Source organism: Camarhynchus parvulus, chromosome 3, assembly GCF_901933205.1.
Source record: "Camarhynchus parvulus chromosome 3, STF_HiC, whole genome shotgun sequence".
NCBI lineage: Eukaryota > Metazoa > Chordata > Aves > Passeriformes > Thraupidae > Camarhynchus > Camarhynchus parvulus.
This window is the reverse complement of record NC_044573.1, coordinates 14,320,574-14,335,528: the sequence shown is the minus strand read 5'-3', so window position 1 is coordinate 14,335,528 and position 14,955 is coordinate 14,320,574. Positions and strand designations below refer to the sequence as shown.

Sequence of the window (14,955 nt, the reverse complement as noted above, 5' to 3'; positions counted from 1 at the left end):
ACTGAAAAAATAAATGTCAGAACTTATTTATCAATATTATTACTGACAATATAAGCAAATTCTCTTGATCTTTCAGTACAAAATAAAATAGAACATTGCCTTAAAGTGTCATAGAAAGTGTTCCTTCTTCAAATATTTAACACAATAGCACTGGAACAGCTGCCTAGGGAGGTCATGGAGTCTCCCTCTCTGGAGACATTCAAGCCCCACCTAGACACATTCCTGTGTCACCTGCTCCACATGACCCTTGGCAGGGGATTGGACTGGTGATCTCCAGAGGTCCCTCCCAACCCCAATGTATCTGGAATTCTGTATATAGGTCTCAGGCAGGTAGAAACAATCTGAACAATGAGAGTTTGAAGTTGAATTGAACTGTTTTGACACACAAAAAAATCCTAAATATCAACAGAACTAAAGTGGAATATGATTCAAACAGATCCTTGTCAAGGAAGGAATTATACAATTTTAGCTACAGACATGTTTTCACTACACCATGTTTAGGTACTTAGAGGATTTTGGCCCAAGCCACTCTTTGTGCACAAGTACCTCATATTCTGAGCACCTGGTTCAATGAAGTTCCCCACAAAACAGACATCAAGGTGGATATCAAAAATACAGCTTGCCAGCCAGAAGCTCAGACATTGACCGTGAATTGGTGATGGGAGCTCAGCAGGAGAACAACCCAAACTGGTACAGTCACTAAAGGACAGCTCATAGCCACAAGAATAAGCAGAAACTGGTAGAGATCAGACAAATAAAAATGACAATACTCATGGCAAACCAGGATTTTAATTTGTCTTTAATGTGATGGCCTTGGTTAAACACCTAGCATTGCTGGAAGTACATCTGGAAGTCTTACACATGTGAAAATCCGTTCTTTTGGCCTTTTGGACAAACTTTCTGAGAAGAAAATGAAAGGACTTGAAGGGGGTGAATCTGTCTGGGAACAAGAGTAACATGAGAGAAGAGACTGAATGCATGTCATCATCAGGTTGGAACCTAAGAGAATAATAAAATCCCCAAAACTTACTTCCCTTCCTAAAATCAAAAAAGAGACCAAAATCCCCAAAGCAGCCTGTCACAGGTAAGAGTCTGAGTTAACTTTTTTATCAGTTTGAGAAACTAGTATTTGTGGAAGGATTTTGCTGGTTAAATCAATACACTCATTGGAAACTTAAGATAATCAGGCATTGACCGTCACAGCTTAAAACAATGTTTTGCAATATTTGACTTCCCCTCCTACATCCCAGGCAATCCAAAATGGATTCCAAGTAGGCAGAGAAATTAAGGGTCTTTAGCCAGCCACATCTGTTTTACTTGTACTGCTTATAAGCAGCACAAATTTTACTTGAAAAGTTACAAGCATCACGAGGCAGAGGGAGCACAGACATCCATCCAAACACATTGTTCTTAATTTCCAGAACAGAAAGATAAATCAGAATATGGAATGAGGTTGTGTCTCAACTGCTGTACATAAAATTTCACTGTCTTGAGAATGGTTAACAAGTAGAACTTATTGACCACTTGACCATGCAAACCTTTGCATGTTTTTTTGCACGTTAGAACCAGCCCTAATGAACTGAGATATTTTAAGTCATAAATCCTGTCGCATGACATGCAATTTTAACAAATCCCACAAGACTGCTGTTGTCTGCTATCTGGGCACTGCTGATTCACTGTTTCATCCATGTGCTGCAAAGACTGCTGTCACATGCAATGTTCTGCATCCAAGTTCATCATCTTGTTTGTGTTGGCAGAAACTTTTGCCCACTCTTGACAGAAGCTTAAGATGATGTTTAGAAATTCTTGGGTCAGAGCAGATTCTCCCTTCTCCTCATACAACTCATGTCAGGAAGCAGGGAGGAAGAGAAGTCAAGAGAAACAAACCTATTAATAAACTCTCAGACCAGAGAAACATGGGCACATAAAAGTTTGATAATCCAAGTTACCAGTTATCTACACTGGTTCCATCTTCTTTGGAGTTAAACCTCCAAAGAAGATGGAACAAAGGATATCTCTTGCTTTCCCTGTACTGTTGCATCATGAGCTTGGAGAGCTGCATGTCCTGCCTTGGACTCACTGATTTCCATCCAATCCCAACAGCAGCTCTTGGCCCCACTCCTTTTTTTGTACCTTGTTCTCTCCATCAGCAGTACCATGAACCAAATTTGCCATTTAAATAGGTGGATAACAGCAGCTTGCCTGTCTTGGCCCTTCAGCTACCTTTAACTTTGGAAACTGCTAGGTACAAATATTCTTCTATCGGGATGATGCTTTGTAAATTGAAGCAGCACAGTGTCAGCTGAAACACCCAACAGATGGGACAGATGTGCACTGGCTGGTGACATCCATACCAGTAGGAATGCAGCAGACAAGAAAATGGTTGTAAATCATGGAGGTTATGGAAGAAAACACTATCTTGGAGAAATCACAATGATAAGATGCGTGGATAATTTGCATTATCTGAAAGTAACAGTCACATCAATTTCCTCATCTGTCAATCTTGAAAAAAGACAGAAAATTTTACACTATGAAAAACAGCTGTCTGTCTTGGAACTACTGGTAGCTAGAGACATCATCAGCTTTCCAACACTTATTTTTGTAGATTTTTTTGAGCCAACAAAGTTTGGCCAATAGGCAAAGTTTCATCCTGCCGTTACACAGGGAGTCCAATGACTACTAGCCCAGTATCTGTACAACTCCCTAAAATTTGCCCTGCATACCCCTCTGTCAAAAAGGTTAACAATGACTTTTTTTCCCCTTTTTGCGCTGCTTCACCAGTGACCCCTGTTTTGGATTGTCTGATTTCTGCATTTTCTGGATGATGACTTCCTGTCAAAACTATGTTATCTTGGGACTTCTAGACCACAATGCAAGTTTCTGACAGCAAGTTTAATAGAAATTGTCATCACAATCTCATTCTCTCCACAAAGTAACTGGTATGGATTTATTATTTCATCTATACTATCTTCAAGCAAAAATTTTCAAGTCTGAAACAACACAGTAAAAGCAGACAACATCTACACTCCATATTTGAGTTTAGACATTACCAACAAAACAATTATCAACAAGTGTCTATTTAAATATTTATAAAGCTATTAAAAACAAAATTTTAAATGCCTTAACCTGAAAACAAGGATTGAGAACTCACAAAGATACCAAAGCACTGAATATATGCACGCAAAATGGTTCAGAAAATAACTATAAAGCTTAGATACTAGGAGTAGGAGAGGAAGATCTCTAGCATGCTAGTTGATACTCAGCTTCAGGCAGCATCCATAAAAAAAAAAAAGTTATCAGACAACTTTTTGACTGCTCATGCAAATTGAACAAACAACTTGATTTCAGAACTGAGAATAAAAAGTTTTACTCACTGGAAACATCAGGAATGATGGGAAGGGAGCAGACTTGCCTTCAAAAATGACCTGATATTATTTCAACATCCCTCAGAGATTATCACTGGGGCAGAAGATTCCCAAGGATGTTCCAGTCAAGGCCTCTATGATGCAGTTTGTCCTGGGTGTGGAAAGCCACATGAATTAGCTTTCCAAGGAAATGTAATTCCTTGGCTGAAGTGTCTTGCTGATCTTGCCAACAACATGAATATAGAGTACCTTACTCAAAACCCAGAATGTAATCAAATCTGTGTAATTGAAACAATCAAAAGGTGTGCAACTGATGGCAGATTTCTAATACTCTTAATACCTGATTAACATCAGGAATATGATCTCTTGTTTATCTATTCTTTATTTGACATGGAAAACTAACTAGTACAAAGTATTTGTGCTTATTTAGGAAAATCACATCTCTGCAAAGGATAATTATGAGAAAGACCAGAACAAAGTTTCTCATTATCAGAATATCATGCCACTTCACACTTTCTACATAGTTGTTCTAAGAAATCAAATTTTTCTTAGAGTGAAAATAGCAGTTGTACCTGGATTGAAAGTAAACAGTCTGAACTGATCAGCCTTGTGAGGGGATCTCAGTGTAAATTTTTAAGTGCAGCTCTGCTTAGAATTTTAACAAAGTAATTAGATACAGACCACTTCAAAGTGGGACATGTCTATACTGATCACTGAAACACACAGTACTGCAGAAAGGGAGCCGGTACTTCTAACATTTGAATAAAACATGAATTTTTAAAAAATTTGTACTCTACAGGAAACATAAGAAGAGACTGAGAGAATATCTGAGCAGGTCTGCTATCCATTTTTTTCAGCTAACATTACTTATGTGTGTATCAAAAGCTTCTTTGGAAGCATCAGAACTTAGCTGTTGGCTCCAAATACCTTAACATAATTAAAGTGCTTTTTAAACTTTAGTTATGCCATGCTTCTTCAGCCCTTCTGTGTACACTGCAGGGGACTGAAGATCCAGTCTGTCTTCCCTCTTGCTGACCTAACGCAGCATCACACCTCAGCTTGTCCTGTTGGAACTCACTAGTGCGAAGGTTTCTAAGTCACAGCTCCTCTTCACAAAAGCTAAACTGTCAGTATATTAATCTGTCTGGTGGAGAAGTAAGACTTACACCATTCTTTCCCCTCTGTCTGCAAGCACAAGTAAAACAAGTGTTTAATCACAGTATTTGAGAAAAGAATTGGCTGCTGGGCTCCAAGTTAGCTGATGTTGCAAAGCAATAGCTAACACAAGTAGTAGGGCAACTACCCACTGTTTAAGCAAAAGACTTCTATGTGCTACACAATATCCAGATTTTTTAGAAGGAAAAGTGAAAATTCACTTGTCTTTATCCTAAAATAGAATTTCTACTTCTCAGTTTACTGGTTTGGTTTCTTTTTTTTTTCTTTTTTTAATCCACAGTTCCCATATATCCCAGTGCCCAAACATATATTTGCATCAAAAATATATTTTGTAGATCGAGGTGCAAAGACTCAATGAACAGAAACTTTGTCTGTGATGACATCTGCCAGTCGCAAATACAGCCTGTGTACACTGTCAATACTGGGAATGAATACAGGCCAAAAGCCCTGGCTCCCTCTCTGGAGACCTTGACAGAAAACAGTATTTCACTTTTAAAGTGGAATACAGAAAGAAAAATAATGTATCTGCCTTTTATAACAGAAATTCATTTGGATAGATGACCAAACAGGTCACAGCTTCAAACTACCACTATGAGATCTGGGGTGGTTTTTTGAAGCAGTTTGTTTGTTTGTTTTTAAAGATGAACATACACACTCATACAGTCATATTTTGCTCAATGAGTTTTATAAAAAATCTGTCATATTCTGCAGCTTTGCAAACTGAGACCATATGTGAGCATTATACACACTACAATAAAAAGGCAAGCTGCCTGTTCAGCTGAACATCTCTTCTTGCACATGGACACAGATGGAAGCAGCTGTTGCCATTAAACTCACAGAGCTGAAATGCATATGAGAAACTGCTCCATTCCCTAGGCAGGACCTGCTCTTATGGACTGCAGCAGAGCTGGATGGGATAGAAAGTAGATGCAAGTAGAAGGGGGAATGACAAGCCACCTCACATCTCTTGAAATGAGCTCTGCAAAGATACTCATCCAGCTCTGAGAAATGAAAAGACAAATACAAACACCACTTCCTCCTGTAATCACTAAACTAAGCAGAAACACAAAGTGCACAGTTTTATTTTACAGCACAGCACAAACAAGAATTAGTCTTTTTGTACCAAACCATTAAAACATGCAATCAGCCCATCAGGTCACTGTAGGAGGATGAAAAAAAAAAAGTAGTGTCTGCAACACTGGCTTATACTGGAAAAACAAGGAGGTGGGAGGATGAGGTAATGGAAAGACAGCAAGCAGTTATCACCCCACTCACTCTCCTCTCAGAGAAGACTCAGAGCACTCAGGAATAGCAGGGGACTGTGTTCCTAATCATGACCTTTTTTTGAAGAAGTGCAGCGCAAAGTCTCAAAAAGTAAAAGTCAGGGAGGAGGCAGAAATCTGTCATTCCAGCACACCTACTCCCAGCTTAAAACTTCAAGGCAGACCAATTCCTATTTCACAGTCTGCTGATTTGCTCTACTTTCCATGAACAAAGAATGCTTAAGAAACTCTAATCTCTGCTTAATCATGTTAAAATTTTGCCTCTGGAATCTTGAATGTCATCAGTGGCAGTAGTGGACCTCTGAAACTAAACACTCAACAAGAAAAACTAAGAATCTCCTTGCTGGAGAAAAGTGAGCCAGAAGTCTCTTTTCTTGTGGATTTTAAAGACAGGTTAGTTTCATTTGCATGTTTTTAGACAGGCATGCACCTTTAGGAGGAGAAATCACATGTAAATCAACACAGAAATAACAGAGTTCTCTCCAATATTTATCAGGTTAGGAGAAAACACTAGCAATACTGAAGCATATCTGTTTATGGAATAGAAAAGGCATTCCTGCTTTCTGCAGCTCATGAAATCATGTCTGTCATAGAAAGCAGCTATAATACTACACATTGTAGTGTAAACAACTGTAGGTATTAACATTTCTGTGATTGAAATATAGGAATGATTGTGCTGACTCAATCCACAAAATAAGAACTTTATAAGCCTCAAAACCAACAAAACATCTGATTCTTCAGATAAAAGTATGATTACCACAAAATGGACAACTCTGTAGTGAATGCTTTCCCTAGGAGTCATTTGAGCTGTAAGTCCAGAACTATGATTTTTTAAAAATAATGCTTGAATAATGTTTAACTTTTGGAGTCTATGACATTTTTAAGGTAGGTTTCAGACATGGCAGAGGTCCTATCTCTGCATCATCAGTTCTGCACCATGGAACCAAATTGTCTGATCTACAAACTATGCCTCTTATAAACAAAGAACTGCAATTTTTGCATTTCTACAAAGCAAATAAATTTGTAGAAGTAGTTAATGCTGGATGCTGCTTTCCCCATCATAGAACTACTTTGCAATTAAATGACTAAAACTGTCAAGGCTTACATGAACACACAGTACCTCTCAAATATTTAGGTATTATTATATAGGTGCAGTTCTGCTTGGACAAGTAGAATGTAAATATTTTCAGCCACTGGCCCTTTAGAGATGTTGAGGGGGTAATGTAAACATGGGAACAGGAAAGCACACATATGCAAGTTTTATCTGCAACTTTCACCCCCAGTTCTGTCACCTAAAAACTATAAATTTTCCATTTCTACAGAAAAACCATGCCAGTATCTTCACCCAGACAAAGTACTTCTTTCATCAAATGAAAAAGGGTTAATTCCAAATTTCAAGTAAGTACTCCTACGGCCATGTTAATTACTCACCCAAGCAATGAGGTAAACCAAAGGAAAAAATCCCACCAAGTCAACAATTCCATGAATCACACAGAAATTGTTTTGCTTCCACTGATAGGATCGATGTTTAAGTGAAGCATTGATGTAATTTTAGTGGCACACCCTCCCCTGCTGCAGGACCTCACCCTCCACAGCCTGTGCCCAGCTTCCATCCCACCCAAGCACATCCATTAGGTCTGCACTTCTCCAGCAGGCTGCACTTACGTCTGCACTATATTTTAAATAATTTAATTGTTCTACCTGCTTTTTAACGGAGTCGAATCAGACATAACAATAATTACAAGCAGAACAATGAAAATAACAAAGATTCAGTAAAAAGATTCCTCAGTTACTTAATAGTCTTTCAAATCCCATATATTCAACTTTGCTGTTTCCAGTTCTTTAGAGATAATGATGGCTCATTTGAATGTTGTTATTTAAAAGTCAGTTAATGTATTTGTAAAAATTTACCTTTAATGCAACAGCCACCCAAGACCTCTCCATCATTGTTCTTGACTGATTCCTCTGGTCCTTCTCTCCAAGTAAGCATCCTTATCAGTACTGTAGCATCTTTCCCCAAGTCCCTGCTTTTCTTCTCCATCAGCATCAAGAAACCAATTCCCAATCACAGAATTTTCATCTGCCCTCCATCCTAATTTCCTCTAGTAAAAACAACACTCCTGTTATTCTGACTTTCCCAGGTATAGAGTGGAAAAAAAGCCCATCCATATCAAAAGACACTGAACTTAGAGAATTTATTTCCCCTGCTTACTACTACTACTTAGTAAAAGTTATATAGAGAATAACCACACAGAGAGGTTCATCAGAACTGGGAAAACTCTGTCCTCATAGTCTCAAAGACTTAAGAGCCTCACACATTCCTGACCTCACAATTTATATTCCCACCTTACATTCTTTCCCCCCTCAGTTGCCTGCATCTCCTGGGTTTGCACACAGCACCTTCATTTTCTTCCCCATACTTCACATGCTTTGAGCAGGATTCAGCTACATGAAGCCACCAGGCATTTGGCATATGGAGGAAAAAAAAAAACAAAGCAGGAAAGAGAGCAAAACCTTATTACAGGCAGACGTTGCTGCTCTTACTGCAGCTCCATGCTCAGGAGTCTTGTTAGAAAGAATATTGCTCCCAGTTGCAGCCTAAAAGTGGAGAGAAATACAGCCGAAGCAAAGCAAGTTGTTTGCTCCTGACAAAAGAACATTCGATAAAAATCTAAATTTGGCACCTTAATGTCTTTGAAATCAATCAGCCTTTAAAATTCCCTGCTGCGTGATGCTAACCATGGAATATGGCAGTTTAGTGCACTGTAAATTTTTATGGTTGTCAGGAAATTTTAGCTGCCCAAACTACCAATGCCAACCAAAGAACTATTAGAAGAGAGGTGAATGTCTGCTGTTTAACACGTTAAGCTTTTCATGCCTCTGGCTCAAATAACTTCACACCCTCTGAGACAGTAAGATTCCACATTCTTCCTCAACTTGCCTTTTCTCCAGCTTTATAATGGTGCATTCTCCTCCAGCTTATTCTGTTCCTCCACACTTGCAAAAAACTTCACTGCTCCTATACATACCCAGCACTCCGATGGGTTTTGTACAAATAAGGATTTTGCTTCTTTCTGCCTTCTCAGAGTTATTCAGTCTTCTGCTGAATCTCCATCTCATCTCTCCTCAAACTACCACAATATCAAAAAAAGTAGTGAATAAATGGTACAGTGAAGTGGTACTGAACAGCTCTTCCCTTTCTAATAAGTTTTTAATGCCTTGGGCTAGATCAGATGTTTCTCTTCATGTTAGTACAAGCACCAAGTTAGTATTTCCTTTCAGTACACCAAGACTATGGTGCTACCAAATAGTAGTAAAACTCAACTAAACATTCTCAGGAAATTAAGTTCTAAAATTAGACTTGAAAGTAATATTTTTTAGAACCTCTAATGACTATTAGAATGGGGAAAGGTATAAAAAAAAAGGAAAACTGACTGAAGTGGTTTCAAAGAACAGTGTAATTACAGATGAGCTTCTAGCATTTTAGGATCACAAAAAGAAGTTATCTTAAACTGAATTATGACAAATTGTTCCTTCTCAGGTGTAGAACAACACAAAACTGGTACTACCAAAATCTTCAGCTGAGGCAAGGTATCTTTAGCAAAATTTTTTACCTCTATTATGATGTTGTGGTCAAATGACTATTACATGGCTTAGCAAAACCAACTTTAATGTGAATATATTTCTAATCTATAGCTAAAGGAACCTAAGTAAACATTCATTTGCATCTGTTCCTTTATTTCCATTTGCAGAACATGAAGGTGTAAATACACAATATTCTCCACAAGCTTTAGGAGATGGGACAATTCAGCTAGAACATCCCAACAGTGAAACCATCAAAGTAATATCCTGCAGACAGAATATGGGAGAAGAGGAAAGGTAAACTGCCTTTCTGACCCATCCCAGAAGGACAGCAACTTTTCATTATTTGACATTTGTAAAAATCTTTAATTCAGGCATTCAAATAAAACCTTCATGATACGCAAAATCTCTACATAAGAACACTATGCCTAGAAGGTGAATATATAAAGTGGAGTATAAACACTCCAACTGGAGCGTTTACCAACTGGAAAACTGGGATGAAACTTTCAGATCTCTGCTTCTTGCTTAAGACAGAGGGATTTTTTTAAGAACACCTGGTTTTTGTCAACTACAGACAAATCACTAAGGTTATAACTATGCAAAAGAACCCATCAAAATTCAAACTTGCTCAGATGAACCTTTCTGTAATTCCATCTGAGTTCTGGAGTTTTTTGCTAGAAGTGGTCATTTTCCCTAGCTCAAATAGCTCCCATTTCTAATATTTTAAATGAAGTCATCTGAAGTCTTTTTCTAATTGCCACTTAGGCCCAAATCAACCATGAGGACAAAAAATAAAACAGAAACACCAAAAAACTAAGACTATTCTGGTAAACAGTACTTTTGGTACCCAAGCCAAGCAGCACCCACAAGAATGCAGTCTGGCCACAATGAAGCTCTTGATATCCAGTCCTTGCCTCCCTGACTGACCCCTGATCACCCAGAACATTTCAACAATTTCTGCAGGTTTGCCCCAAGACATTATTGTGACTACAACATGATACAGAATAAGCAATCTTCATCTTACAGCACTTTAACAATCTCCAGCTTCTCCCACAAATGCAAAGCTATTGATGATTTTATTTGTCCAAGACCAAGACCACACGATAATGTTTGTCCAATTTCACTGCCATCATTTTTCAAGACCAACCTAAATATTTTCCCAAAAAGTACTTTTTAAATTAGATCTTGTAACCAATACATTCTTTCCCTTAGAAGCAGGATCTCATTTTGTGCAAGTTTATGATACCAAAAGCCCACCTAAAAAATGCACATTATTTCTTGGGCAAAGTTAATTCTTTGTAAATGTAAGTATTAAAGCTCAGAATCATGTTTCTTTCCAAATAACTGAAACATCTCTTTAACAAAGCAGCAGGCTGTAGTACAGCATGAACATTATCACTGTCTCCTTTTAGCAGATAATTTCATTTCAGTGCAAATTTTATTGTAATTACCTTCCAGTACTTCTCCCCTCTCAAAGTTTTCCTGTTTTGTAACACACTGGAAACCCAACATCTTGCTTTGAAACAGCTTTGAAATGCTGGCTTATGGCCAACTTGCAACTGATACTACAGTTTAAATACCTTCCTAGCAAAGTTGCACAAACCTCAAAACACTCTGGGATCAGTCATTAAAATGTTTTTGTTTCAGTTACAGCACTAATGAAAACCAAATGTCTACATTTATTTTAGCCAGCTTCATGGTCTAGGGACTTTGTTTAAAAAGAAAGCTCTGAATCAACCCTCATTTACTTGAATAGCAAAACAACATTGTACAGAGACACAGGATAATATTTTGAAAAGGTTTAATCAGAGTCTTTCAGCCACAGATTCAATTAAGGAGGTCCAATTAATTGCCTCAATTTTCTTCTTCTCTAAAGTCTTCAATTACAGAACACTTAAAACGATGCACTTTTAGCTGCAACTTTACAAGGCTCTATTTGCAAACAGATTTAAGACAAAAAACTAATGTTGTGCTACAGGATAGACGATTGCAAATTAAATAAGGTACAAAATACCAGATCCTGCCTGAAGTTTGAGCCTTTCCAAAGTACCTGCTTGTAAAAGATATCACTGTGCTATGCAAGTGTATCTCCCAGTTACACACACATTGACTGGACATGGGAATATTTGGAATGGGAATTGCAGCTAAATGAAATGCTCCATACAAAGCTGTCTTTCAGCTGAGAGTTGTGACATTCTGCTGCTGCTTTAATCCATACCTTCTACAATAAAGCCAGCAAATTCTATGCTGGTTTTGTACAGCCTTAGCAATGCAAAATAAATTGATGTTTCAGCAACATTTTATGCCTAAATTCATTTTTGAATGCTTTGTACATACTTCTCCACAGCAAAGAATACAGAAGGTCTGCTGAAGCAAAACCAACGCAAGCTGGCACAAATATCTACATTTCAGTAACAACACTGTTGACCATCATTTGTATCTCAAGATATTTGGAGCATGCACCACCTGTTTCCAACTAGCTCTCACACTGTTCAACCGCATGATTAATGACAGCTGCTAAAAAGTCTAAAATATCAGGGAAAACAAAAGTGTAACAGCAGCTATGCAGGATTGAGGCAAGCCATGGTCTTTTGCTAACTATGAATCATTATAACACATACAATACTCCAGTAATGTGAATTTGCACTTTACAGACTCCCTTCACCACCATTATAACTCAAAACTTAGTGTTTCTGTCTGCAGGAATGCCAGTGCCTCTGTGTAACAACTGCTTCTAGGCCAGGAGGGTGAGCAGACTGCCCGTGCACTTCCCAAGTTTTAGAGACCTAAGGAATCCCTAGCAGACTTCCCAGTACACATCCCTAACATGCACACCTATCCTATTTAGCCAGAAACAGAAAACAGAGCAAAAAGCCTACTCAAGAAGTGACACAAAGTGCACAAATGCTAATCCAAAAAGAAATTTTAAATGAATGAATCTCAAATCATCAATTTTTTATTCTGCAAAATGTGTAAAGACTGATATATAGCAAGAAAGTAAAGGTTATAGATAACTGATAAGCAAGTAAGTAAACTTGATAACATCCACTTTAAGTGCATTGCCACTACATTTGAAAGTGCATTTTACTTATGAACACTGACATTCTTGACATGCTTTCAAAACTATGCATAACTCTCCCTGCCTAAAAATCCTCCTTTCTAGCACAGCAAGACATTGAAAAGAGTGACATTTTATATGCCTAATTCAGAGTTTCAATAAAATCACATGCTTACAGTAATTCACTTGATTTCTCTATTTGGGAGGTTTCTTTTTCCCAGAAATTAGAATACAGAATTCTGGTATTTCTTGGACCCTGGCAGCCTTACAGACCAGTCACAGGCCCAGCCAGCAAAGAGGTCCTCTAAAGATGTTTCAAATAGATACAACAATGCCTTCATTCATTAAGCTGACCATACCTGCTTATCACAATTTCTCTCAGGCATTCAGCACAGAAGATTAATAAAGAGCACAAGCAATACCCCCTGAGATCGAGAAAAACAAATTCCTGCAGGAACACAGCTGGAGCTACATTCCTGCTATCGAGTACTGTTTGCACAAAGTAGCATAGAAGTGCAAATCACGAACTCTTATGAGACTCCCACATCCCATCTGCATACAAAGGGAACTTTTAAGTTTTAAAACCTAACCTATGGTTTGGGACAAACTTCTCAAATATGACTCTTTTAAGCAGAGTAATACACAATCATTTCTCTCTCAAAGGAAATAATTACACTAAAAGCAGATTACAGAGAAACAGCAATACTGAAGAACTGTCTCGTTAGTTCAGAATATTAAGATTGATTTTTATGGCTCATAGAACAAGCTTCAGTTCTTGCACGCGACAGGGGATTTTTTAGGTGAAAACACCTTGAGGAAAAAAACAGATAAATACTAAATATTTTCCAGGAAAACAGAGCTTGACACTTGTCATATATTGAGCATTCTCACTTTAAAGCCTCATCTAATTCAGTTCAAAACATAACCCAAACCACCTGTTCCAGAAGAGCAATAGGGAAGCAAGGAGCGCTTAAGAACAAGGTGGCTGCTCAGCTTCCTTCACACTGAAACACTCGTGGGAGCAGTCACGCCTTTTGGAATAAGAGAAAAAAATTTAAGTATCTCTTTTTTAATCCCAACATTCTGCATCTGGGGCATTTTCTCACCGTGTATTAAGGGTTAACCCAAAAGCATTTAATAGAGATTATTCTGTGAATATTAGGATCTTGATGGTTGGTACTGTCAGCTTTGGAAGCTGGCTGTTGGGTCAGGCCATGAGGATTGATGAAAACTGAGATAACTGAACAGATGTACACAGCACTTTAGGTTTTCTTCCCTGTCACTAGGACCAAGTGGCCTTTCTGTGTACAGCACAATCTCCAGGTATGCAAAATCAAGATATGGGATGATTGAAAAAAAAACCCCAACACAGAAAACAAAAACATAGTGGCTTTTTATCTAGAAATCTACTTGGAAATTAGGCTTGAACTACCATAAAAGCATTCTAACCCAAGAGCATTTGGTCACTGGTGATTATCAGCAGAAGAGACAGATTAGTATTGTTATGACAACATCTAATAAAATGAAATAAGCATGGACTGCAAAAGACATTCATCCCCAAGCACTGTCATGTTTTAGCATCTTGCTGAGTTTGTACACTTGTAGGATATGGGCTATATTAGAGCAGCATGTGGAGCCAGTACCACATCAGGCCTCACAACGTGAAGCTAGAAATCCGCTTCTTGGCAATTCCAGTAAAGATTCTCACAACTTCATTTAGTCCTGGACATGTCTTCAGATCCATGCCCACCTTCTTCCCAAAGAAGCTGAACTCATGTGAAAGAAACTAGACTACAGCTTGTCTCACTGCTCTGTAAGGGTTCTCTCCCTGGCACACACTCCTGACTGGATGTTTGGCTACAGGGAAGGACCCAATGAAACTGTATCTCTAAAGGAGTGCAGAAAGTACAGACTCCACATTACTCATTCTGAATGGAAAATGCATTTTCCATGCATTCAGTGGTTAATGGGGCTGGTGTTTAGCTTACATGAACCACTCAAGATATTTTGCACTACATCTATAAAAGCAATGAAAGAGCTCTTCCATGAAACACAAACAGTTTCAAACATAGCTATCTCTGTACTTGTCACTTCAGAAAGGCATCTCTGGCTATTGCTATGGATACTAACAGAGAAGCAAGAGAACATCTTGTCACCTTCATCTGGAAACTCAGACCTACTGCACTAAAATTAGCACACTGAAGGTATTTCATTTACACCTTTAAAACACACACAAGACACTTCTTTGTAGAGACATTTCAAGGTTTTAGAACACACAAGACATAAGACTACCACGCTTTTCTCAAAATACTTTTAATAAACTTTACATGTGAGGTAACTCTAAAAGGTTGACAGTAGAGCTTATATGGGAACTGACTGGCACAGACTGACCATGCCCAGGCATGCTCCCCCACTCAAGAAACCACCTTTGATTACAGAGTGGAAGGGAACAGAGTCATTGCGGCTGTGGAGTTTCACAACTAAATCACAG

The 14,955-nt window shown here is 38.2% G+C and overlaps 1 protein-coding gene across 3 annotated transcripts in view; it reads right to left on the bottom strand.

The window, feature by feature from the left end:
• DISP1 (dispatched RND transporter family member 1) overlaps nucleotides 1-14,955 on the bottom strand; it is an 88,204-nt gene that overhangs the window by 60,197 nt on the left and 13,052 nt on the right. For 2 of the 3 annotated variants that reach the window (XM_030946589.1, XM_030946591.1), the window contains one exon: nucleotides 3,375-3,516. The exons of the other annotated variant lie outside the window; for it this stretch is intronic. The gene's annotated coding sequence lies outside the window, so the exon portion shown is untranslated. The remainder of the gene's footprint in view (nucleotides 1-3,374; nucleotides 3,517-14,955) is intronic. 3 annotated transcript variants of the gene reach the window in all.